At 43.6% G+C, this 25,709-nt stretch overlaps 1 protein-coding gene across 8 annotated transcripts in view; it reads left to right on the top strand.

Moving 5' to 3' along the window:
• Positions 1-25,709, top strand: part of STK39 (serine/threonine kinase 39) — a 452,628-nt gene that overhangs the window by 29,952 nt on the left and 396,967 nt on the right. Inside the window, exon 1 of one of the 8 annotated variants that reach the window (XM_056533268.1) lies at positions 15,196-15,419. The exons of 6 other annotated variants lie outside the window; for them this stretch is intronic. The gene's annotated coding sequence lies outside the window, so the exon portion shown is untranslated. Of the gene's footprint in view, positions 1-15,195; positions 15,420-17,918; positions 18,013-25,709 lie in introns of those variants that run through there. One more of the 8 variants, XM_056533266.1, reaches the window with a different exon arrangement.

The raw sequence follows: 25,709 nt of genomic DNA, 5'->3' as shown, positions 1-25,709 counted from the left end.
GTTTCTCTTACTTTGCCTGTTAACCCTTTGTATTCTGACATGTTTTCCTGAGACCTGTACAGTGTTTTGGACCTTCTTAAGCCCTTGCAGTTACTTAGAATAGAGGCAGACGTCCAGTTGAGGATGCATCACTAAGGGCGGATACTTCAGTAGGCAGGGAACAAGGCTGTAGGTGAGTTGAGGGCTGAACATATCCTTGCCCAATGTGGCACATAGGCTTCAATCTGTGGTACAAGTAATTCAGGGGGCTCACACCATGTATATAGGATCATTTTGCTAGTTATAAAACTGTAAATATTTGCTGCAAAATTTTGCAAATATTGCAGTAAGATGGTGTTATTTCTGTCAATGGAACACTAGAAGAAAAATCACACTTTTTTTTTATACAGGTACCTCCATATGTAAATTTCAGAATTAGTGAGGGTTTTTCAAATTTTCCCAGAGTGTTACAGGTTGGCACTCACTGACCTAGCCGCAAAAACCGTGTAAATATGTGCAGTCTCTTTATTGCTGTCTATGCTTCGATGGCAGTCGTTCCTGTGGGGGAAGTTATAACCTTTAAGAGGTACAGCAGTTGAAGTTGTGGTGTTGGTGACAAGTGTATTAAGAAGAAGTGCTGTAAGTGTGATGTTTCATGATCATTTCCTCCCCACAGAAACTGCTTGCAAGCTGGCAATATGTTTCTTAAAGTTACAGTACCTATTCTCAGAATTGTGACAATTTCTGCTGGAATAAATGTATGTTATATCTTTAGAGCTGCTAGACAATCCATTGAATTTTACATGTTTGATCTGAAGATGAGCGGTGGTATTGATGCTTGGCATCTTCTCGTGTCTAAAATTAATGGAATACAATGCATGTTCATTGAAAATTTGGGAATAATAGCTGTTGGCCTACAGGTTATTTGCCTAACAGCCATCCAGTGTCATTGATCACTTTTAAAGGAACTCTTAAATCATGCCTGTCATATCACAAAAAAAAAAAATATTTATATATATATATATATATATATATATATATATATATATATATATATATATATATATATATATATATATATATATATTACTCACGGGACCTGTCATCACATTCATGCTGCCTGAACCACAAGCCATAAGGACGGTCCTCAGCTGCTTTTACCCATCCCACCAGCCTTAACTGATAGATCTCTCCCAGTTTGGTTATAGGAAGAGATCCATCAATCAGGGTTACAAGCAGGCAGAAGCCAGTGGGGACCTCCAAGCAGGACGTTCAGGCAGCATGTGATGACAGGTTCCCTTTGATTAGGCACAGCTTTTGCTTTTAAGGAAAACTATCATCATGTTCACCCACACTTAACCCAATACACTGGGTTATCGTGTGGGTGAACAGGAGTTTGTTGAAGGCTCACTTACTAACATATGTACCTTAGGTCCCGAGTAATGCTCCTCTTCTATCTTCACTGAATTGTGCGCTGGAGGTGGGCCCCGTCAGCTGTTTACAGTCGGCAGAGCCGCCCCCAGCATGCAATTCAGTGAAGATGGATCTTTGGTGGGACATAACTCCGGACCTAAAGGTACGTATGTTAGTAAGTGACCCCTTAAACTCCTGTTCACCCACACTATAACCCAGTGTATTGGGTTTAGTGTGGGTGAACAGGATGACAGTTTTCCTTTAAGAAAGGGGATACATCAAAAGCTATACCAAAATGTTTTTATTTTGTGGAGCTGCTCTTTAAAGCATGGCTGTCATATCACTGAAAAGGATAATACTTTCAAAAGTTACTCTCTAGGTCATGCAGATACTTTACATGTCACATTTTTTTTTTATGTGTGCTTCTGTATTTGGCTCACAAATTCCTCTTTTCTGCTGCTTATTCATTCTGATAACCACTGGCCAGGAAGGGGTGTGTCCAAGGAAAACACTGAGCCCACCCTCACTCACCATTTATTCACTTCCTCCCTGAGTCTGCTGTGCTGGGTCTCTTCATCCAATCACTGCTGGCTGATCTGTAACCCCTTCTCTCTGTTATTAGACAGTAATTATTAGTTATTAGACAGACAGTTATTAGAGTCTGATAGACAGTATAGGAGTGAGCACAGAGGAGTGCTAGTCCCGCTTTCACTTCCAGTGCTTCGTCTGGGACAAAGATGATGCTGCAGCAGGACATGATTATGTTCTGGTTTAAATGGGGTCCCCTAGTGGTCTTTTTATAATCCATGATGTCCTCCAGCTGTTGCAAAACTACAACTGGTTGGGAAACACTGTCATAGACAATGAATGGTGTGACTCAGGTGCCTATTATTAAGGTTGCAGGGGTTCCAGTGGTCCTGTGGATTTTGGATAAGTGGTATAATGGTGCGAATAGGAGATAAGTGGTATCATGGTGCGGGTAAAGCATAGGAGATAAGTGGTATAATGGTGCGGATATGCGATAAGTGGTGCAATGATGCAACTCAGGTGCCTATTATGGATAGGGGTTAAGTGGTATAATGATGTGACTCAGGTGCCTATTCTCAAGGTCACAGGAGTCCCAGTGGTCCGGTGGATTGGAAATGAGTGGTATAATTGCAATAATGTGTCTGGTGGGTGCCCCGGAGGTAAGACCCCCACCAATCGTGAAACAAGAATGTTTCCTAATGCTGCCGCTTGCCTTCATCTTTTTTTTTTTTTAAACATTGATAGCCCATTGTTAGGATATGCCAACAATGTTTAAACACAGTAACCCATGCCAATCTCTACAACAAAGTGGCAGCAAAGCTAGGAAAATGCCATGGTCATTACATGCAGTGTATGAAAAAAGCTGAGGCTCAAAGTGTGGTTGTAATTTAAGAAAACATCCATTGTGTCGTAGTGAAAAGTCAAATGTTTTGATCTGCAAGGGTCCAGATGTTGAGACCCCTTCTGAACCCTTTGGCTGTATTCAGTTTTTCTCTTCACAGAATAGTGTTTGGGCTTATAGAAAGTCTAGGAGTCTGTTCACCGCTAACCTCACCTTCCCAAGGAGAGCTGCTGGTCTGAGTCTTCCATTGTAGTTATTTATTAGAGGTTCTTTCGTATTCATTTTGCATCCGTACCGTTTGCTAAACTGCCCAAATCTATTGGCAGAGAGCAAATATTTCCATGAATACAAGAGCCACCAAAAGAATTGAAATAATAATAATGGAGGGATTGATCTATATCTTAGAGAGCAAGCTGATTTTCTCATGGTAATGGAATACCTGATCTTAACCATCTACCCATGAAAGACAAGTATAATTCACTTTAATCCTTTTCTTAGGACATTCACCTTGGTTGGAAATTTATGTCGTCTTTCAGCAACAGGTTTAATCATAGGACAAATGATCCTTTTTTTTTCCATACTACATTTCCTTTTGTCTCTCTCTTTTTCTTAGGTTAGTGTATTTGTGCTTTTTGGGTGAGTAGAATACCAGTGGCAGTGCCAATTTTTTTTTTTTATGAGAACAGTTATACAATGTTTTTTTATGTAAACATAGTCATTTTAAATGACTCATGTACACTCAGAACCCTCTGAATGGATTCTCTATAGTAGTGCACAGACCCTGTACAGATCTGTAGCACTTATCGTTTTTGACCTATGCGGCTGGTATACGTCAATGTACTGGTAAAAATGTATGCCGAAATATATTGACTTTTATAGACCAAGTGTAGTCTACCGGTGATGTATGTATGTTCTATTTTTTTTATCTCATAAGAATTTTTTTTATGGGGGCTCAAAAGTGTGATATAAAAAAAAAATGAAAAAAAATAAACACAACCACTTGTTTTTAGATGAAAATATTTGTGTATATACATAGATGCTGCATGCATTTATTTCTCCTGATGTCCTTTATTTCCCATTTTACCCCATGAAGTGTAAAAATATATAATTAATACACATATTTGGTATCACCACATTTGTAAATAACCAAACTATTAAAATATAATGTTATTGATCCCGTAAGATGAACGGCGTGAATGTAAAAAAAAAAAAAAAAATTGTGCTAAATTGCTGCTTTGTCACATTTTATAAAAAAATAAAAATAATAAAAAGGTTTGTATACACAAATGTGGTACCAATAAAAAGTACAGATAATGGTGCAAAAAATGAGCCCTCACACCGCCGCTTATACGGAAAAATGAAAACATTATAGGTTGTCAAAATAGTATTTTAAACATACTAATTTGGTTAAAAAGTTTGAGATTTTTTTTAAGCCCAACAACAATAGAAAAGTATGTAATCATTTTAATTGTATTGACCCACAAAATAAAGAACACGTCATGTACAGCGTGAAACGAAACCTTCCAAAATTTGCAAAATTGCGGTTTTCTTTTTATTTTCCCCACACAAATAGTATTTTTTGGGTTGTGCCATACATTTTATGATAAAATGTGTGATGTCATTACGCAGGACAACTGGTCACGCAAAAAATAAGCCCTCATACTAGTCTGTGAATGCAAATATAAAAAAAAAAGTGTTACAATTTTTAGAAGACAAGGAGGAAAAAACGAAAATGTAAAAATAAAATTGGCCTGGTCCTTAAGGTCAAAATGGGCTTGGTCTTTAATAGGGTATTCCCTTGGAAAACTCTTTTCTTAAATCAACTGGTGTCAGAAAGTTAAACAGATTTGTAAATCACTTCTATTAAAAAATCTTAATCCTTCCAGTACTTTATAGGGGCTGTATACTAAAGAAATCTAAAAAAAGAAATGCATTTCCTCTGATGTCATGACCACAGTGCTCTCTGCTGACCTCTGCTGTCCATAGCAGGAGAAATTCCCCATAGCAAACATATGCTGCTCTGGACAGTTCCTAAAATGGACAGCAGAGGTCAGCAGAGCACTGTGGTCATGACATCAGAGGAAATGCATTTCTTTTTTGGATTTCTCTTTAGTATACAGCCCCAAAAAAGTACTGGAAGGATTAAAAGGAATAAAGGATTAAATAGCGTTTCACCTCCTTTTTATTAGTGACCGGTCACTTGCCACTTCGTGCCTATCCCTTTTTTTGCTTTAATATGCACGATTAAAAGCTAAGTTTTACTGGATTACCTTACACCTGGGAGCTGGATCCTTTCCTTTGTCTTTATATCTCTATGCCACGAGGAGTGGCGGCTCCTTGCATCCGAACTCCGGGACTATTACCAGATGCATACCACTCATGGACTTTATGGTGAGCTGATCTAAACTCTTCCAATTTACAAATCTGTTTAAAGGACAACTGCAGCGCAATATACACTTATCCCCTATCTACAAGATAGGGGATAAGTGTTTGATCGCGGGGGGGGGGTCTGACCGCTGGGACCCCCCGAGATCTCCCTAACGGGGTGCCGCCATTAGCGCTCAGGCGCGTAGCGTCGACCTAGAGGTCGACGGTGACGCCCCGTCTCCTCTCCTTCCTGTCCTCATACAGTTCTATGGGGGAGCCGGGGAAGCACGAACGCTGCCTCCCCGCCTCTCCCATAGAGATGCATGGAGGAAGCGTGCCGGCCGCAACGTCATGCTGCGGCAGGCATGCGGCCCCGTACAGGAGATCGCCGGGGGTCCCAGCGGTCGGACCCCCGCGATCAAACACTTATCCCCTATCTTGTACATAGGGGATAAGTGTATATTAAGCTGCAGTTGTCCTTTAACTTTCTGGCAGGCACACCATAGAAATTACAGTCCAAACAGCAGCAAATTCTTTCGACTGACCTCAGCCAGTTTTATTGTCCGGTTAAGGTACAAAACATAAAATATAATGAGCAAAATTTAAGCCTGTCCGGCTCTAACTTTACAGCAGGAAACCTCAATGTCCAAGTGCCGGCCTAATATCGGGCACCAAACTAAATAGCAAAGTCCATACCTCTTAAAGTGCTCTCACAGGCTCCATGCAGATAACCTGTCCCCAGGCTGAGAGAGCTGTGTCTGCATTCTCAGCCCTATATCAGGCTGGCACACCTGAGGAATGATTACCTGACAGCCCAAAACCCGGACTGTCCGGATGGAGTGGGGGCCCACCCTTCTCTCCCCACTCCAGCAACACAGGCCCTAAAAAAAAAAAAAAAAAAACGGGTTTTATACAAACCCGAATTGCAGAGATGTCTACATAGACCTCTGCTGAACATTTCCCTGGTTGCTTTTTAAATGACGGAAGTGAAGAACCTTGGGCACACATAGACCCCGTCCACTACTTCTCCAGTCACTCTGTCTCCTGAGGTTTATTCTCATGTAAGCAATAATGTTGTATCATGTGGATATATACTTGTTCCTCCGTATACCTCTCCTCCAAGGTGAGCAGACTCCCATCTGAGTATTATTGTACTTGCGTGGATTTCTCACAGGATAATGTTTTCCCGAGTTCCCCTTTAATGTTGTCTTCCCAGCTCCTTGATGTGATTTCTTTGATGTTGTCAGTATTCGCTCTCAACATGGTTATGTCAACATCTTGATGACTTCATTCAGATCACTTAGGAAATGCATTATTCACACAGGAAAATAAAGACATTTCACAATTCCACTATCGGCATGGAATCCAACATGTTCTGTAATGACTTTAAAACAAATAATTGTTATTGTTCAGAGGGAATGGGCTGTACAGATGTATACGTGATGGGGACACAGTATTCTTATAGGGTGTTTACACCTATAGAGTCACATTTTGTGTTGATCTAAACACAAATAATTTTACTTAGAATAATAATTTATTATTTTGTCTACAACTTCTATGCAGACATATGTTTCTCCTTGGTTATCGACCACAAGCATACCTTGTTTGACAGTATTCCTTCCAATTTATACTATTTATATATACTATTAGATCTAGGGTTATAACTTACTATGAAACATCAATTGAGAAAAAATGACATATCTGCAGCTTGCACAAAGATCCTGTGCTTATCAATATACATATACAACACTAACAGGTTGTTAGTGTACATCATGATCATAAGGTGCAAGCCCATATGCCACATCATGGCCACCTGTATATAGCGGATCTCTAACATCCCTAGCATAAAATGGCGCAGTGCTGGGCAGCGATCACAACCATCACAACACCAGCGTCCACAGGGGGAGCAGCCCAGTGTAAGATCAGCCCAGATGCTGCCCGATGTTTCTCAATCAGTGTGCTTTGAGCTGTTGCACCCCGCAACATAGCGTTTTTATAAATTTTTCTGAGAAGCTCAGGATCACTGTGCAGGATGTTGTTTTGTGACAGGATGTAGATTTGTGACCCTCTCTGTTTTTTTTTATTCTACTGAATTTAAATTCAGATCTAGAGTTATGTTGCCTTTTTGTATATCAGAAATAGGTAGAAGCACAGTCAGCACTTCTAACATCAACGTATATCACCTGTCATGTGAAGACTGATCCAGCTGTACACTAACCACATATAGATGCATCAATCCATATGGTTCTCTGTGGTGCAAAACAGAAGAAGACTTTAAGTCCCAAGTCAGGCAAGAGCAAAGATAGACTCACGGCACTCGATGCAGTCCAAACTTTATTCCCGGTTAAAGCATTACAAAGACGTCAGGAGGGGGAGAAGCAACGGGACAACGTCTGTTTCGCAACATGTGCTGCTTCCACTGGTCCCTACGTCACTTCTCCTTTCTCCACCCATTTAACACAGTATAATCATTGCACCTGTCCAGCCCAGCAGTTAACCCTTAGGTTCCACTGGACAGTGCCGATCTCTGTTATACAACCACCAATTCACATTGTGCGTTTTACACATCAGTAATCCTAATTCGAAAAAGTGATCCAAAAAATGATATACAAGCATAGGATAAAAACATGTATAAAAGTTACAGTGTCCGATGGCTAGATATTACCCACTAAATTAAATACATGTCATACATCTCACTAGGTGTTAAATACATTCATATCATTGAGATCATTGAGTCCCAATTGTTCCAGGGCTTTTGTTCTCAATATAATAGCAGTTTCTTTTTTTCAATAACAGGGTATTCAAATCCCCCCCCCCCTCGGCATGTTATATGCTGGTCAATCCTGAACGATTCCCTGCCCAGGGATTAACTACACCAATGACACGACCCACATCTAAAATTCCCTGTAGGGGCACATTTCATTAACCAATTTGTTTGCGCTGAGTTCACACATCCCTTAAATTCACAGTTCTGCGAAAAGTTAAAAGCGGTTTCTTTCTCACAACGTCCTGCAGAACTTCATCTTGTGCCAATAGAAACCAATTCTTGTGGATCACATTTTTCAATACACGGTCCATAGGAATGAATTCAAATGAAAAAAACAAACCATTTATCCTTTGAAGCCATGTTTACGCATTTTTCTCTTCTTCTTTTCCAGAGGCTTAGTACAATCCATGGCTCTCGCCTTGTTATATGCTTGCTGCAGCATAGCTTCAGGATAATTTTTCTGCTGTAGCCTTTCCAATAATTCTTCTGCCTGAGAATCAAAAACAGCCTGAGTTAATTCGCCTTAAACGGACTAACTGACCACATGGAAGTGAATTCTTTACATACATAGGGTGATAACTGTCATGATTTAATAATGAGTTTACCACTTTGGTTTTTCAATACCCCTTTGTGAGCAGTTGACCTGAGGATGCATCCAACTCAACATCTAAAAATTTTAACACCTTGTCCCCAAAAACGCTAGTAAACCGCATGTTGTGAACATTACTATTGAGGTAAGTTACAAACTGTTCGAACATTTTCTGTGTTCCATCACATACTATGACCACATCATCAATGTATCTATAGTACAATTTTATATTGCCAATGAGGGGATTCCTACTTGTGTAGGTCTTATCCTCCTCAAAATCGGCCAGATAAAGGTTTGCAAAAGTCTGGGTGATGGGTATCCCCTACGCCATCCCCAACGATTGTTTATACCACTTACGATCAAATTGGAAGGTGTTACACTTCAGTACCATGGTAAGAAGTTCACATATAAATTCAACCATGTCAATGCCCATCTCGGGAACATACCTCAACTGCCTACGGATAGTCTGCACACCCGCATCCTGTGGGATGCGGGTGTACAGGCTCTCCACATCTATACTGGTGAGGTGGAATGTCTCCTCCCATGAGAACCCTTCCAACTGTCTGAGGAAATCCCCCGTATCCTGTATGTGAGAGGGGACGTTTTCTAAAAGGGGCCACAGGTACCAATCTAGGTACTTGGAGACCAACTCCATCGCCAACCCCCGTCCGGCCACAATTGGCCTGCTGGGCGGGCGGTCAAGCGACTTATGGATCTTTAGTAACCAGTACCAATACTGGCGTTTCTTTCCCACATAGTCACTGGTCGGGTCAGATGGTAACGGGATATATGTATTTTCGTCCTTCAATTGTCTCATCACTTCCTCAAAATAATACTCATGGGATAGTAATACAATATTACCCCCCTTGTCGGACGGTTTTGGTATAATATCTTCTTGGGATTGCAGCCATTTTAATGCCTTCAATTAGATCTATCTTTAGGGTATACAAGAGACAATACCTCTCTTGTGACAGCCTCCATGAACTGATCCAAAGGACTGATGGCCAGCAATTGCGAGGGCTTACCTTCTTAAAAAATATCATTGGGCATCTCTGGCTCATACTCTCAGGGTCCTACCATATCACACAGTGTGGCCAATACAATCCGGTCTTGTTCATCAAATTAAGTACTTAAGCTGAAACCTAAAGGGCTAACAGTGGGACGGGTTTCCCCTTCCTCTATCGGTCTATTCACAGTACTACATGCTGAAGACTGAAAGAAACAAAATAGATACATTTTTCTGATAGCCTTTCTTAAATCTACTTCGAACTTCACCGGATCAAACTCAGTGGTTAAAAAGAAGTTCAACCCTTTACTCAACACTGCTGTACATTCATCAGGAAGAATAAGGTTAAATTGGTCACATTAGATTCAAAAGAAAAAGAGATAGTAGTCACATTTGTGGTGATGTTGGGGACAGCATCACCTACTAGCACCAGGTGACCTGTTTCCTTTTCACACCTGTTTTTTTGGGTTGTTGGGCGCCCCCGCCTTGTCCACCTCCTAAAAGGAGCAACCTCGCCTTCAGTCACCCAACTGGATAAGGATGACACTGGCACTCTGTCACGGTCTCCTCCTCCACTGACGTCGGAGCCAGAATCGGTGGTCCAATATTCCTTGTGCCTCTGAAATGATCTTGGGCGTCTTCTGCGGAGTTGCTTTTGTTGCCACTCGAACACTTTGCCGGAATCATAGTCCAGTTTGTTTCAAGGAATTTGTCTTTTTTCTTTTCTTAAAAAGGGGTACTCCGGTGCTTAGACATCTTATCCCCTATCCAAAGGATAGGGGATAAGATGCCTGACCGCAGGAGTCCCGCCGCTGGGGACCCCCGTGATCTTGCACGCGGCACCCCGTTTGTAATCAGTCCACGGGTCTGATTACGGGCAATCACAGGGCGGCGCGTGACGTCACGCCTGTGCCCCGTGTGACGTGACACTCCGCCCCTCAATGCAAGCCCATGGGATGGGGCGTGGCAGCTATCACACCCCCCGTAGGCTTGCATTGAGGGGCGGAGCGTGGCATCACACAGGGGCACAGGTGTGACATCACACAAATGGGGTGCCGCGTGCAAGATCACGGGGGTCCCCAGCGGCGGGACTTCCGCGGTCAGGCATCTTATCCCCTATCCTTTGGATATGAGATAAGATGTCTAAGCACCGGAGTACCCCTTTAAGGTCCGCCTGTATTGGTATTGATCACTTTTAAATCCCCTTCATCAGGGTGGTATACTGGATTTCAGACAAACGGGTCTTGAGCTCCATTTTAGTCCTCAATAATTCCTCCGTCACCATGAAGTGTTCTTTTTCCGTCCGGGATAGAATCAACCTTGTAAGTCGTAGTGCAGGATCTTTATGGATATCTTTCCACTCCTATAAAAATTCTGTGTCATCTCCTTATATGATCTTAGTCCTCTAGGAGCTCTTTCACTTTGACTATATGACTGGAGGGAATTGACTGTCCAAAATAACTTGGTTTCTTTCTCAGACAGGACAAAATCCTTGTGGTCTAGGGCACGAACACTGAGTACTTGCAGTTCCTCTTTTTTGTTGCATTGGATGAAGAACTGGTCTGCTCCCTCCCGTCCTAGGGAAAGGCCTCGGATTTCCGGTAGTGGTTGTATATTAGCTTCCTCTGACATAACTTCGTCCGTACGGTCCATCAAGCAGGTGTGCTAGGGAATCTGATCAGCGTGCTCTGGCTGTAAAGCACAAGATCCTCCGTCCAATAGAAATAGGTAGAAGCACAGTCGGCACTGCTAACATACCCAAACCCAATATATCACCTGTCATGTGAACACTGATCCAGCTGTACACTAACCACATATAGATGCATCAATCCATACTGTGCTCTGTGGTGCTTTTACAAACCTTTATCTGGCTGATTTTGAGGAGGATAAATAGGAATCCCTTCATTGGCAATATAAAATTGTACTATAGATACGGTACATCGATGATGTGGTCATAGTATGGGATGGAGCAAAGGAGATGTTCGAACAGTTTGTAACTTACCTCAATAGTAATTTTCACAACGGATCCTTAGGTCAATTGCTCACCAAGGGGTATCGAAAAAGCACATGATTATTAAATCATGACAGTTATCACCCTATGTATGTAAAGAATTCACTTCCATATGGTCATTTAGTCCATTTAAGGCAAATGAACTCAGGCTGTTTTTGATTCTCAGGCAGAAGAATTATTGGAAAGGCTACAGCAGAAAAATTATCCTGAAGCTATGCTGCAGCAAGCATATAACAAGGCGAGAGCCATGGATCGTACTAAGCTTCTGGAAGAGAAGAAGAGAAAATGCGGCAACATGGCTTCAAAGGATAAACGGTTCATTTTTTCATTTGAATTCAGTCCTGTGGACCGTGTATTGAAAAATGTGATCCACAAGAATTGGTTTCTATTGGCACAAGATGAAGTTCTGCAGGACGTCATGAGAAAGAAACCGCTCGTAACTTTCCGCAGAACTGTGAATTTAAGGGATAAGTTGGTTAGGGGACGTGTGAACTCAGCGCAAACTAAGTGGTTAATGAAATGTGCCTCGATGTGGGTCATGTCATTGGTGTAGTTATATGCATCCGAGTAAGATGGCACAACTGGGCAGGGAATCGTTCAGGATTGACCAGCATATAACATGCCGCACTAAGTCAGTTGTCTATGCCATCAATTGTTTGTGCGGCATGTTTGATGTCTGCAAAATGATAAGACCTCTGAATGTCAGGTTCTCTGGACATGCTAGATCTATAACTACGGGAAAGCGATCACCAAGATTAATAAAACATATTTGTGAGATCCATGGTGGCGATATAAGATTCATGTCCTTTATGGGGCTTGTGCGAATAGATGGCATCCCGGGGGGGATTTGATTACTTTGTTATTGAAAAAAGAAACTGCTATTATATTGAGAACAAAAGCCCTAGAACAATTGGGACTCAATGATCGCAATGATATTAATGTATTTAACACCTAGTGAGGTGCAGTGTATGACATGTATTAAATTTAGTGAGTAATATCTAGCCATCGGACACTGTAACTTGTATACATGTTTTTATCCTATGTTTGTATATCACTTTTTCTAATTAGGATTACTGATGTGTAAAGCGCACAATGTGAATTGGTGGTTGTATAACAGTTAACTGCTGGGCTGGACAGGTGCAATGATTATACTGTGTTAAATAGGTGGCGAAAGGAGAAGTGACGTAGGGACCAGTGGAAGCAGCACATGCTGCGAAACAGACGTTGTCCCGTTGCTTCTCCCCCTCCTGACGTCGCTGTAATGCCTAAACCGGGAATAAAGTTTGGAATGCATCTGCATCGAATGCCATGACTCTATCTTTGCTCTTGCCTTTTTGTATATGATTGGGGTGCTGTCTTTTCCATATCTTAAGAACCCATGCACACTGCAGAAATTAAATTATTCCAAGCGGAATTCCGCTTGCAGCAGCCTCCCATTGATGTTACCGGACTTCTGCTATGCAGTTCACAATGTATAATTTCCAATAAGTGCCAATTCTGGAGGTTGTCGATTCCATGAGTGTGCAAGTAGAATGCCGCCAGAATAACTCCAATTGGAAATTCCATAGGCTATAAGGGTCTGTTCACATGGGTGGGTTTAATTGCGAGATAGCAGCATGTTTACTACAGTGCAGCTTTATTTAGTGGAATTTGGTCACATTGAAAATGTAGTCTCATCTACAGGCATCATGTTATAGAGGAGGAAAATTCCAGAACAAGTTTGTAGTTATTAAAGAAGTCTCATGCCCGATATTACAGAAAAACGTATTCCCTATTCCCAGGATAGGGGATAGGTTTTAGATCGCGGGGGTCCAAGCGCTTTGACCCCCTGCGTCCGTCTGTATGGAGTCCCGGCTCTCACCCACAGCAGCGCGTCACGACCCCTGCACGAAGCGGGGGCCACCACGCCCCCTCCATATATCTCTATGGGAGAGCCGTTCGGCAATCTTGGGCTCTCCCATAGTAACAGTCAATTGCAGAAGAGAAGAAACGGAGCACACACCTGTTTGACTTGCTGTGCATATTTATTCACAGTTCACATGCTGAACATAGACATCCCGACACCCCGTGTTCTGAGCAGAGCTGGAGCAGCAGGAGCTAGCACCTGGATGACCATAGTAATACTTGGAGCACTCGCGGCGTTCTCCTCTCTGCAGCGCCCCGGTCAGACCCGCTGACCGGGAGCGCAGCACTGACACTGCCGGCGCAGATGCGATCCGCATAGCGGGACGCGCCCGCTCGCGGTTCGCATCCCAATATCCTTACCTGTCCCGGTCCCCGGGTGTCACGTCCTGGCGCGCGTGGCTCCGCTCTCTAGGGCGAGCGCGCACCAGCTCTCTAAGATTTAAAGGGCCAGTGCACCGCTAATTGGTGCCTGGCCCAATCAGTGTTATTAGCTCACCTGCTCCAGGCCTATATTACCTCACTTCCCCTTCCCTGCATTGCCGGATCTTGTTGCCCTTGTGCCAGTGAAAGCGTTTCCTTGTATGTCCCAAGTCAGTGTTCCAGACCTTCTGCCGTTGCCCCTGACTACGACCCTTGCTGCCTGCCCTGACCTTCTGCTACGTCCGATCTTGCTCTTGCCTAATCCCTTGTACCGCGCCTATCTCAGCCATCAGTTGGGGTTGAGCCGCTATCGGGTGGAACGGCTTTGCGGCGGGCTCTGGTGAAAACCAGTAACCCCTTAGACTCCTTTCCCCTGGTACGGCACACGTCATCACCCCACTGACACAGAGGATCTACCACCAGTATCCTCACAGTACCCGGATCCTGACAATACATTTCTGATACTGCCGGAAGATATGACATGTCAATTCTTGAGGCAAAATCAGCAAGAAAACATCACAATGAAGTCAAAATCTGCCACATTCTGCTTCAAATTCAACGCCAATTCTGCCTTATTTCAACATGAAGCAGAAAAAGGGGTTCCAAACCGAATTTTTGCTAATAAATTGTCCCTGTCATTTTTCTCTGTGCGCACGGGGCCTGAGTATCTGATGGGTCCAAGCATTCTTAGGATAAGTTTACACTGCAGGAATCTCCCCATAGAATTTTCCGCTTAAGAATTCCACTCGGAAATTCAGCTGCATAAATTTATGGCGTGAATGACATTCCCGTTGACCCTGTTAATTTCCATTGCGGAAATTTTATCACTCCAGACCCGCCGAAAGAATGAACGTGTTGATTCTATAAGTGGAATTAAGCACGGCCTGCATTGCCATCAATGGTGATGGCGCAGGTCCGCGCGGTCCTGACGACGATGATTTTTGGTGACCTCTGCTGCATACGAAATCTCCCTCCTCCCGGAATATCTTCCGTAGTGTGACTGTAGCCTAAGGCCTCATTCTCATGGCTGAGTTTCCTAGCACTTGGAAATGCATTGCCGCCTGTGGAGAAGGTGCATTTTCGATCAGTCCTAGTAACCGACTATCGGGTCAGCGCCTGCCACGCACAGAATGTCCGGCCGGGCATTCTGCAAACACGTGACATATGGGGAAAGATTAATCAAAACCTGTCCAGAGGAAAAGTTGCTGAGTTGCCCATGGCAACCAATCAGATTGCTTCTTTCATTTTTGAAAAGGCCTCTACAAAATGAAAGAAGCGATCTGATTGGTTGCTATGGGCAACTCAGCAACTTTTCTTCTGGACAGGTTTTGATAAATCTCCCCCATAGTGATTCAGACCTGCCCTATGACAAGGCCAGTGCACAGACGTGTTACCATGGTAACCTACGAGTAGAGTTCCTATAATCGCAGATTTAAACACAAAATGTTATTTCACATATACTAAAGGCAGCCCTATCAAACAATTCTTGATGTTCTCCTTTAAGGCGGCAGCGACTTCGCCTCGCGGTAATAGGAACTGCATACTACCGATTGATATCTGCATTTATATAGCACCTGCTCGAGGAAGATAAATGTAAGTTATTGTCTGGCTCTTAGGCTCGCCTCTGCTGCCGACAATAAATATTTTGTCCAACGTTTATCTTAAAATTATAGCTTTCTTATTGTCTGTAAGACAGAGATTTTCTTTTTCTCTTTGTATTTGCTTCTTCAAAGATGGCGGGTGATGCAGATATCTATTCTTATATTATTGCAACTGTTATCGTGACTTATTTCTTCCCTGTTTCCACAGTTTCATTCTTGTACAATGAATGCGAGCTTATTAGAAAATAGAAGCAGTTTCCCAAACAGGGTGCCTCTAGCTGTTGCAAAACTACAACCCCCAGCATGCCCGGACAGCCAACGGCTGTCCGGGTATGCTGTGGGTTGTAGTTTGGCAACTGCTGGAGGCACCCTGATTGAGAAATACAGCTATAAGGTCTTGTCCGCACTACGGACATTCCACTGGAAATTTCCTGTATTTAACCATGCTGTTCTATTTTTTTGTTTAAGGACCTACACAAATATGTGTGACCATATCTGTGCAGGTCCTTGTACATTAAAGGGGTACTACCGTGGAAACCTTTTTTTTTTTTTTTTAAATCAACTGGTGCCAGAAAGTTAAACAGATTTGTAAATTACTTCTATTTAAAAATCTTAATCCTTCCAGTACTTTTTAGGGGCTATATACTACAGAGGAAATGCTTATCTTTTTAGATTTCTCTGATGTTATGACCGCAGTGCTCTCTGCTGTCCTCTGATGTCTATTTTAGGTACTGTCAGGAGCAGCATATGTTTGCTATGAGGATTTTCTCCTGTTCTGGACAGTTCTTAAAATAAAAAGCAGAGGTCAGCAGAGAGCACTGTGGTCATGACATCAGAGAAATCTAAAAAGATAAGCATTTCCTCTGTAGTATATAGCCCCTAAAAAGTACTGGAAGGATTAAGATTTTTAAATAGAAGTCATTTACAAATCTGTTTAACTTTCTGGCACCAGTTGATTAGAAAAAAAAAAAAAAGTTTTCCACGGTAGTACCCCTTTAACAGGTCCTCCATATATAAGAGACTATATGGATCATTACATATTGCTGTTATGCCAGGTTTAGCCCAGGTAATAATAATAGCTATTTATTTGTTGCATTTATTTGTTGCTATACGGTAACATTTATATCCTGCTGTTTTAGATTGCCTGTCCAGGCATGCTGGGATTTGTAGTTTTGCAACACACTGGTTAGGAAACACTGGGGTAGAGTATAAGGAGAACCTGAAATTAATTCTTAAAAAGTTTTAAAGTAAAATGTACAGCATTACTTTGGCACCAGTACTTTACTGCATGTAAAACCACATGGTAAGGGATAAAGTGGCTTGCATAAGTGTTCATACCCAGATTCAAATGAATTTAATTGAGATTTTATGTATTGGACCAACACAAAATATTCCATAATTTGGAGGTGAGGGAGGGAATATTACAGGACTTTCAAAATTATTTACAAATAAAAATGTGCTGAGTGCATATGTATTCACCCCCTTTACTGTAAAAGCCTTAACAATGATCTGGTGTAACCAATTGCCTTCACATGTGACATAATTAGTAATCTCAGAGCAAATACAACTGTTCTGTGAGGGACTCTGAGTTTGTAAGAGAGCATTACTGAACAAACAGCAGCATGAAGACCAAGGAGCTCACCAAACAGGTCAGGGATAAAGGAAGTACAAAGTATACGAGTGGTCCTACTCAGTGATTGACAGCTCCCTGTGTATAAGTGTGCATATCATTTGAGCTGTCAGTCTCTACATAGACCTGTGCACATGACTATTTAGCACAGAATGAGCAGAGATTTACATGAATAAATATTATTCACATTAAAATTTGACAACATGTTACACATATATGTTGGCGTCCTGTTAATATGGAATGCCATCGTATATGTAAATGTGCGGTCACAAGCCACTTTTGATTTTAGTGGCCCAAACATAGTAATTGGGCTTGGACCCCAAAGCTAGGCACCCCGCACATTTTATTCTGTATCAAAATTCGTATACACTTGGAAAATTACCTAAACATAGTCGCTACGCTCGGGACAACGTTTGCATTGGTTTGCATGTTAAGAGTTGTAGTTTTGCAACAGCCAGAGGTCCACAGTTTGAAGGCCACATGGGTACCTTAAAAGTTCGGGAAAGCCACTTTTTATATATTAAAGGGGTACTCCAGGGAAGTATACATATAAAAAAAAAGCTACAAAAGCCACCACACTAACTGGATATGTTCCCTGTAAACCATCCTGCCTGATACGCATGGCTCCTGTGGCTGCTTGATATTCTTTGCCATCCATCCCTTCCATTGCTTCATACATACTACATTTCCCAAGAATCATTGCAGCTCTGCTTTGCTGTTCAGCTCACTCTCTGGCAGTAGCCCCCACCCTCCTGCTCTGAGCAGCAGCAGAAGTTCAGTGTGTGATTGGCTAAGGCCTCACACACCTCCCAACATTCAGCACAAAAGAAAGCATGATTCATCAGTGCAAGGCACTGGTCTGAGTCTCTCAGGAGGGTGGGGGCTGCTTTCAGAGAGGGACTTGGACAAAGACAGACCGGACGGCTAGATGATATTGCTCCCTCACTTCATGCATGTAAGTGACAATGCTCTATAGCTAATGAATGATATTTAGACAATTAAATGGGTTGATGATAGGGAACCCCCCCCCAGAGTACCCCTTTAATGCAAGCAATTAGGAACAATAAAGATATATTAAGAAATTCAGTGCCGAGTTTTAAAACATAAAATGAAAAAATAAAATGTCCTAGTGCGGACGTCCACTTTAAGAATAAATAAATGAGACTGGCTTTAGATTTTATGCTGGTGAGGCATATTCCATTGTTATTTTATCACAGTGATTTAATGACTTTCCTGTCATCTGCTTATGTGACTGTAGCCGGCAGCAAACCTATTGATATAGTATAGCGATGGTCGGCTGAACTAATGCAAAGTCACGATGACCTTGAGAAAAAGCGTCCTAACCACAGCATTATCACAGCCTCTGGAAGCCTCCTGAAATTGTAGAAATAATGAGGACAGGTCAGGATGAAGCCGGGCTGAAAAAGAAAAGCAGTGTATGTGGCCAAGTCTAATGGATAATCTGAGACATAATACAACGAAAGGAAGAAACATCTAAAACTGTGGGAATTTGAAACAAAAATGAGAATGAAATATGTGAATACAGTTAAAATGGGTATCTGTTTCCAGTATTCGAAAATACATTTGTTTGTATCACCTGATGTTATGATTTTGTGCCTCCCCCCTCCCCCCCCCCCAACATTACCAAGATATAGGGATTTTACTATATGGTTGACTATCTGTACTTTACCTTGAATAGTCAGATGGGCGGGAACTTTTTTTAAATAAAGGACTAGAATGTGATGCTCAGAGTGTGAGCCTTATACCCCCCCCCCCCCATTTTTGACTCCTGAACGTGATTCATGCCCCTTTGCCTTATACTCACACTTCCTGAGCTTGATTCACACCCCCAAAAAAACATCTGAAGTTTCTAATACCATATAGTGCAGTGTTACCCTCTGCTGTGTTGTATAGTGGAGTCTGATAGAACTCCGAAATACAGGGTTTATTTTGATAGATTAGTAATTAACAGGATTGTTTAAGACTACAACTCTTATCATGCCCAGACAGGAGCTTAAAGGGGTATTCCGGGCAGAAATATTTTATCCCCTATCCAAAGGATATGGGATAAGATGTCTGATCGCGGGGGGCCCGCTGCTGAGACCTCCCGCGATCTCCCTGCAGCACCCGCATTCTATGCGAGGACTGCGTCTCTAGTTTCGGAAACATCCCGGTTTCTGGGACTGGGGACGTGACGCCACGCCCCCTCCATTCATGTCTATGGGAGGGGGCGTTACGGCCATCACGCCCCCTCCTATAGACATGAATGGAGGGGGCGTGGCGTGATGTCATGTCCCCAGTCCCGGAAACCCAGAGGTTTCCGAAACTGGAGATTCAGCACCTGCATAGAATGCGGGTGCTGCAGGGAGATTGCGGGGGTCTCAGCAGAGGGGTCTCCTTTAGATAGGGGATAAAATGTTTTTGCCCGGAATACCCCTTTAATACATGACCCCCTAAGTCAGGGGTCCTCAAACTGCGGCCCGCCAAGGACATTTATCCGGCCCGCAGCGGCCTGGGACATCCCTGTGTTCCGAAAGATGTTTTCGGGACACAGGGATGCGCTTCCGGAGGCCCAGCGTTTACTTTAAAAACGCAGGGGCCACCGGGAAGGTGGCGCATGCAGTGACATCATTGACGCCGTGCGTGCGCCCATAGCAACGGAGTGCGGAGGAGCGGGGCAGCGATGAGGACGTGCGCTGGCCAGCTAGGTAAGTGTTACCAGCGGCACGTCAGCTTCGGTGCTCCGACCACCGCTCCTTCGGTCCCGGGGCTTACTGCTATGTCCGGACCAGAGGAGCGGTGGTCGGAGCACTGAAGTGGGGCAGAACACAGGCATACAGCCTCCAGCCATATACTGTATGGCTGGAGGCTGTATGTCTGTGGGGGAACATACTGCACCTAATGTTGGGGAACTATACTGCACCTAATGTGGGGAGCTATACTGCACCTAATTTGGGGATCTATACTGCACCTAATTTGGGGGATCTATACTGCACCTAATTTGGGGGATTTATACTACACCTAATGTGGGGGAACATGCTGCACCTAATGTGGGGAGCTATACTGCACCTAATGTGGGGAACTATACTGCACCTAATGTAGGGAGCTATACTGCACCTAATGTGGGGAGCTGTACTGCACCTAATGTGGGGAGCTATACTGCACCTAATGTGGGGAGCTATACTGCACCTAATGTGAAGGAAAAATACTGCCCCTAATTTGGGGGATCTATACTGCACCTAATGTGGGAGATCTACACTGCACCAAATGTGGGGGAGCTATACTGCACCTGATTTGGGGGGTCTATACTGCGGCTAATGTGGGGGAACATTATCCTGCACCTAATGTGGGGGAACATTATCCTGCACCTAATGTGGGGGAACATTATACTGCACCTAATGGGGGGGGGGACTGTACTGCACCTAATGGGGGGGAATCATAAAAAGATATTTGGAGAAAAAAAAATAATGTGGGGGAATCGTACTGCACCTAATGTGGGGGAATTGTACTGCCAACCCTAATGTGGGGGAACTGTACTGCCAACCCTAATGTGGGGGAACTGTACTGCCAACCCTAATGTGGGGGAACTGTACTGCCAACCCTAATGTGGGGGAACTGTACTGCCAACCTAATGTGGGGGAACTATACTGCACCTAATGTCGGGGAACTGTACTACACCTAATGTGGGGGAATTGTACTGCACCTAATGTGGGGGAATTGTACTGCACCTAATGTGGGGGAACTGTACTGCCAACCCTAATGTGGGGGAACTGTACTGCCAACCCTAATGTGGGGGAACTACAACCTAATGTGGGGGATCTATACTGCCAACCTAATGTGGGGGGAACTGTGCTGCGTACTTAAAGTGGTAGTCCACTAATAAGATATATAAGTGTGCATAGGAATTTGTTCATGTTTTGTTATCTATAGTCCGGCCCTCCAACGGTCTGAGGGACAGTGAACTGGCCCCCCGTTTAAAAAGTTTGAGGACCCCTGCCCTTAGTCTTTAAAAGGTCTGTCAGTCTACCGGCTTCATTTTCCTGAAAGGCACAACTATGAGCTCGGGTTGTGGTCCCCGCATGAATGGTTGCCAGAAGAGAAGGAATCATTGATCTATATTGTGAACAGGATTTCATTACATACTGACAATTTCCTGTCTGCTCAATAGACCGTGAACACAACAGGCAGAGAAATCAAAGCAGGTTCCAGCTCGATAGCTTTTTCTGGTTACCTCTATAATGTTCTTCTTTATTTTTTATTTCTACTATACTTTTCTCTGCTTTATTTCATTGCTCCCTGTACAGGACAAAACTGTATGCGTGGAAAGTGCCACACAAACCCTAAGGCTATGTTCACATAGTGTATTTTTAAGCAACTTTTTATTTTAAAAAAATGTATCCGTAAAAGCACCAAAATTTGCGTACATTTAAAAAAAAATCAAATGTGCTCTGGGTAAGTCTATGGGAAAGTGGGTGTCTGTGCAAACGGTATATAAAACATGGTTTTAATTTTTTTGTGTCTGTAAAAATAGGTGACATACTACTTATCTGTGGACATTTTTAAATAGGACCACCTTTTTGATTATAGGGTATGGTGTCAAAAAATGTAATAAAGCAACTTACTAATAATGTTATTAGCCATAGTGCACAGATCTTCCATATCAGCTGTGCTCTTTCCATTGTAAGATGTAACATCACAGGTACTGAAAGCAGAGAACTCCTGTCTCTCCTCCCCCCCTCCCTTCCTGTCAGTATGGGATGAGGCCAGGCATGTAAAAAAAGGAGGGGGGGGGGCTGGTATTACTACTAATTACATTTATGACTCATTAGATATGTCAGCAGGAAGCATTTTCTAATTGAAACTACTGTGACTGATAAGGGGTGCTGCCTTATCTAAGGAGCAGTAATATCATATCCCCCTTCACAGAACTGGTCTCATCCCATTCTGACTGGAGTGGAGGCGGTAGGAGAGAAAGGAGTCCTCTGAGACTGTGACGTGACCTTACAGCTTACAAAGGAAATAGCACAGCTTATATGGAAGATTTCTGCATAATGGCTAATAAAATTATATTAGTAAGTTGTTTTATTTAAAAAAAATAAAGCTCATATATATGTTACTTACTAGGTTATTGAGATTCTTTACATGTCTTTTTATGTATCTAGCTTCTGGCTCAATTCAGCTGGTCACTCATTCTGACATCCACTGCTCAGGAAGGGGAGTGTCTGAAGCAAGCACTGAGTCTGCCCTCACTCACCATGCATTTACTTCTTCCCTGAGTCTGCTGTGCTGTGCTGATAGGACAGAAGTGAGCACAGAGGAGTGCTTATGTCACCCTCTATTACTGGACTTTGTCACAGTCTGTGCTTCAGCTGGGACAAAGGTGATCATGAAGCTAGTCAGGATTGTGTTCTGGATGGTATGGATTTTTATATGACAGGATTTCTATAAAAAGGAAAAACTATTTGTTTATGAAGTATATGTTTTGCCAAAATGTACAACATATAAAAGTTTTTGAATCTAACAGTGTCCATTTAATGATTGTATTCAGCGATTCATTGGCTTATGTAGCGGCAAAGGGGAGAAAGCAGAGCACCAAAGTGGATCAATGAAAAGACGATGGATTTTAGTAGTGATGATCTTTTCCCATCACTGGAGACACGGGATTGGCAGCGCCCTACTTATTTCCAGTATCAGGTGTGCGGGTGTTGGCAGATGTTCTTCACGCACCTGTGAGTGGTAGTAATGGGTTACAACTAATTATACATGATTGCCTCCCTACTCAGGCATTAAATAGCAGACAGGAAACATGAGAGAGATAGAATTGAGTCGTATTTATTATTTGTGCTAATGAATAAATATTGAACTCTGACGACATCATGAGAGCGGGCGATGGCGGCGTTATAATTAAATCTGGATTTTTGCATATAATTACTTGATGTCTAATTATTATGAATAATCTCAGTATTTATAAAAGTGAATAAAAACTGTATTTATACATGTGTAAATAATAGAGGCCCGGCAGTATAAATAAGGTGCGTGCGTTCGCTGTATAGTGACATTTCTACCAAAATGACTGTACACGTGTGACAGGTCCGACCTGTTGTACACAGCCTACAGCTAGTCACATCCTAGCGAGATCCTACCGTGACTTGAACGTCAGCCTTTTACCACCATACGGGAGATGTACTGAGTAAAATTTATATATATATTTACATTTTGCACACATGCATACATTTTTTGTGTTTTCGGTCCTTTTTACGTCTCATTATAGAGTTTTGTAAAGTTTAAGGCAAAGAGTAAATGACAAAATTAACTTTAACCCCTTAAGGAGCAGGCCATTTTACACCTTAGGACCAGAGCGTTTTTTGCACATCTGACCACCGTCACATTAAGCATTAATAACTCTAAGACGCTTTTACCGAATATTCTGATTCTGAGATTGTTTTTTCGTGACACATTCTACTTTATTTTGGTGGTAAATTTTCTGCGTTACTTGCATCCTTTTTTGTGTGAAAAATGCCAAAATTTCATGAAAATTTCATTTTTCTAACTTTGAAGCTCTCTGCTTGTAAGGAAAATGGATATTCCAAATACCGTATATACTCGAGTATAAGCCGAGTTTTTCAGCACGATTTTTCGTGCTGAAAACACCCCCCTCGGCTTATACTCGAGTGAACTCCCCCACCCGCAGTGGTCTTCAACCTGCGGACTTCCAGAGGTTTCAAAACTACAACTCCCAGCAAGCCAGGGCAGCCATCGGCTGTCCGGGCTTGCTGGGAGTTGTAGTTTTGAAACCTCCGGAGGTCCGCAGGTTGAAGACCACTGCGGCCTTCAACATCATCCAGCCCCCTCTCACCTCCTTTAGTTCTGAGTACTCACCTCCGCTCGGCGCTGGTCCGGTCCTGCAGGGCTGTCCGGTAAGGAGGTGGTCCGGTGAGGAGGTGGTCCGGGCTGCTATCTTCACCGGGGAGGCCTCTTCTAAGCGCTTCGGGCCCGGCCTCAGAATAGTCACGTTGCCTTGACAACGACGCAGATACGTCGTTGTCAAGGCAACGGCTCTATTCCGGGCCGGAAGCGCGGAGAAGAGGCGCCCCCGGTGAAGATAGCAGCCCGGACCACCTCCTCACCGGACCACCTCCTCACCGGACCACCTCCTCACCGGACCACCTCCTCACCGGACCACCTCCTTACCGGACAGCCCTGCAGGACCGGACCAGCGCCGAGCGGAGGTGAGTACTCAGAACTAAAGGGGGTGAGAGGGGGCTGGATGATGTTGAAGGCCGCAGTGGTCTTCAACCTGCGGACCTCCGGAGGTTTCAAAACTACAACTCCCAGCAAGCCCGGACAGCCGATGGCTGCCCGGGCTTGCTGGGAGTTGTAGTTTTGAAACCTCTGGAGGTCCGCATGTTGAAGGCCGCAGTGGTCTTCAACCTGCGGACCTCCGGAGGTTTCAAAACTACAACTCCCAGCAAGCCCGGACAGCCGATGGCTGCCCGGGCTTGCTGGGAGTTGTAGTTTTGAAACCTCTGGAGGTCCGCAGGTTGGAGACCACTGAGGGCGAATGATGAGAAGAGGATGATGAAGGGGGGGGTGTGGGGATGATGAAGGGGGGTGGGGATGATGAAGGGGGGGGGTGTGGGATGATTACAAGGGGATGATGAAGGGGGGATGTGTGGGATGATAAGGGGATGTGTGGGATGATGACAAGGGGATGATGAAGGGGGGATGTGTGGGATGATGACAAGGGGATGATGAAGGGGGGATGTGTAGGATAAGGGGATGTGTGGGATGATGACAAGGGGATGATGAAGGGGGGATGTGTGGGATGATAAGGGGATGTGTGGGATGATGACAAGGGGATGATGAAGGGGGGATGTGTGGGATGATGACAAGGGGATGATGATGAGGATGTTAATGACGGGTCTGGATGATGACAGGGGGGGATGAGGTATTTCCCACCCTAGGCTTATACTCGAGTCAATAACTTTTCCTGGGATTTTGGGTTGAAATTAGGGGTCTCGGCTTATACTCGGGTCGGCTTATACTCGAGTATATACGGTAAATGTAATTTTTATTCACAAATACAATATGTCTACTTTATGTTGGCATCATAAGATGGACATATTTTTACTTTTTGAAAAAATCAGAGGGCTTCAAAGTAGAGCAGCAATTTTCAAAAAGGTCATGAAAATTGCAAAATCTGAAGGGACAGATGTTACAGAACTACAACTCCCAGCATGCCTGGGCAGTCTAGGCATGCTGAGAGTTGTAGTTTGGCAACATCTGGAGGGCTACAGTTTGGGCACCACTGTAACAATGGTCCCAAAACTGTGACCCTCCAGATGTTGCAAAACTACAACTCCCAGCATGCCCAGACAGCCTTTGGCTGTCTGGGCATGCTGGGAGTGGCATTTCGGCCTTCCTAGTGGTTGCCACAGTAAAAATCACTTTACTTTCAGTTTCATTTCTCCCCCCCCCCCACCGTCGATTCCCTACCTGAGCCGGGATCTCCGGTGAATATCTGCGATGATTGCCGGGTCCTCACGAGTCATCTCCTCCAGGTAGCGGCCTCCATGTTCTCCCCCCGTTCTGCCTGACATCCAGGGGTGGGCAGAACGGGGGGTTTCCATGGCAACCCACCGTCCTGCTCTG

Source organism: Hyla sarda, chromosome 8, assembly GCF_029499605.1.
Source record: "Hyla sarda isolate aHylSar1 chromosome 8, aHylSar1.hap1, whole genome shotgun sequence".
Taxonomy (NCBI): Eukaryota; Metazoa; Chordata; class Amphibia; order Anura; family Hylidae; genus Hyla; species Hyla sarda.
The sequence above is the reverse complement of the archived record's forward strand: the minus strand, read 5'-3'. Positions and strand labels throughout refer to the sequence as shown.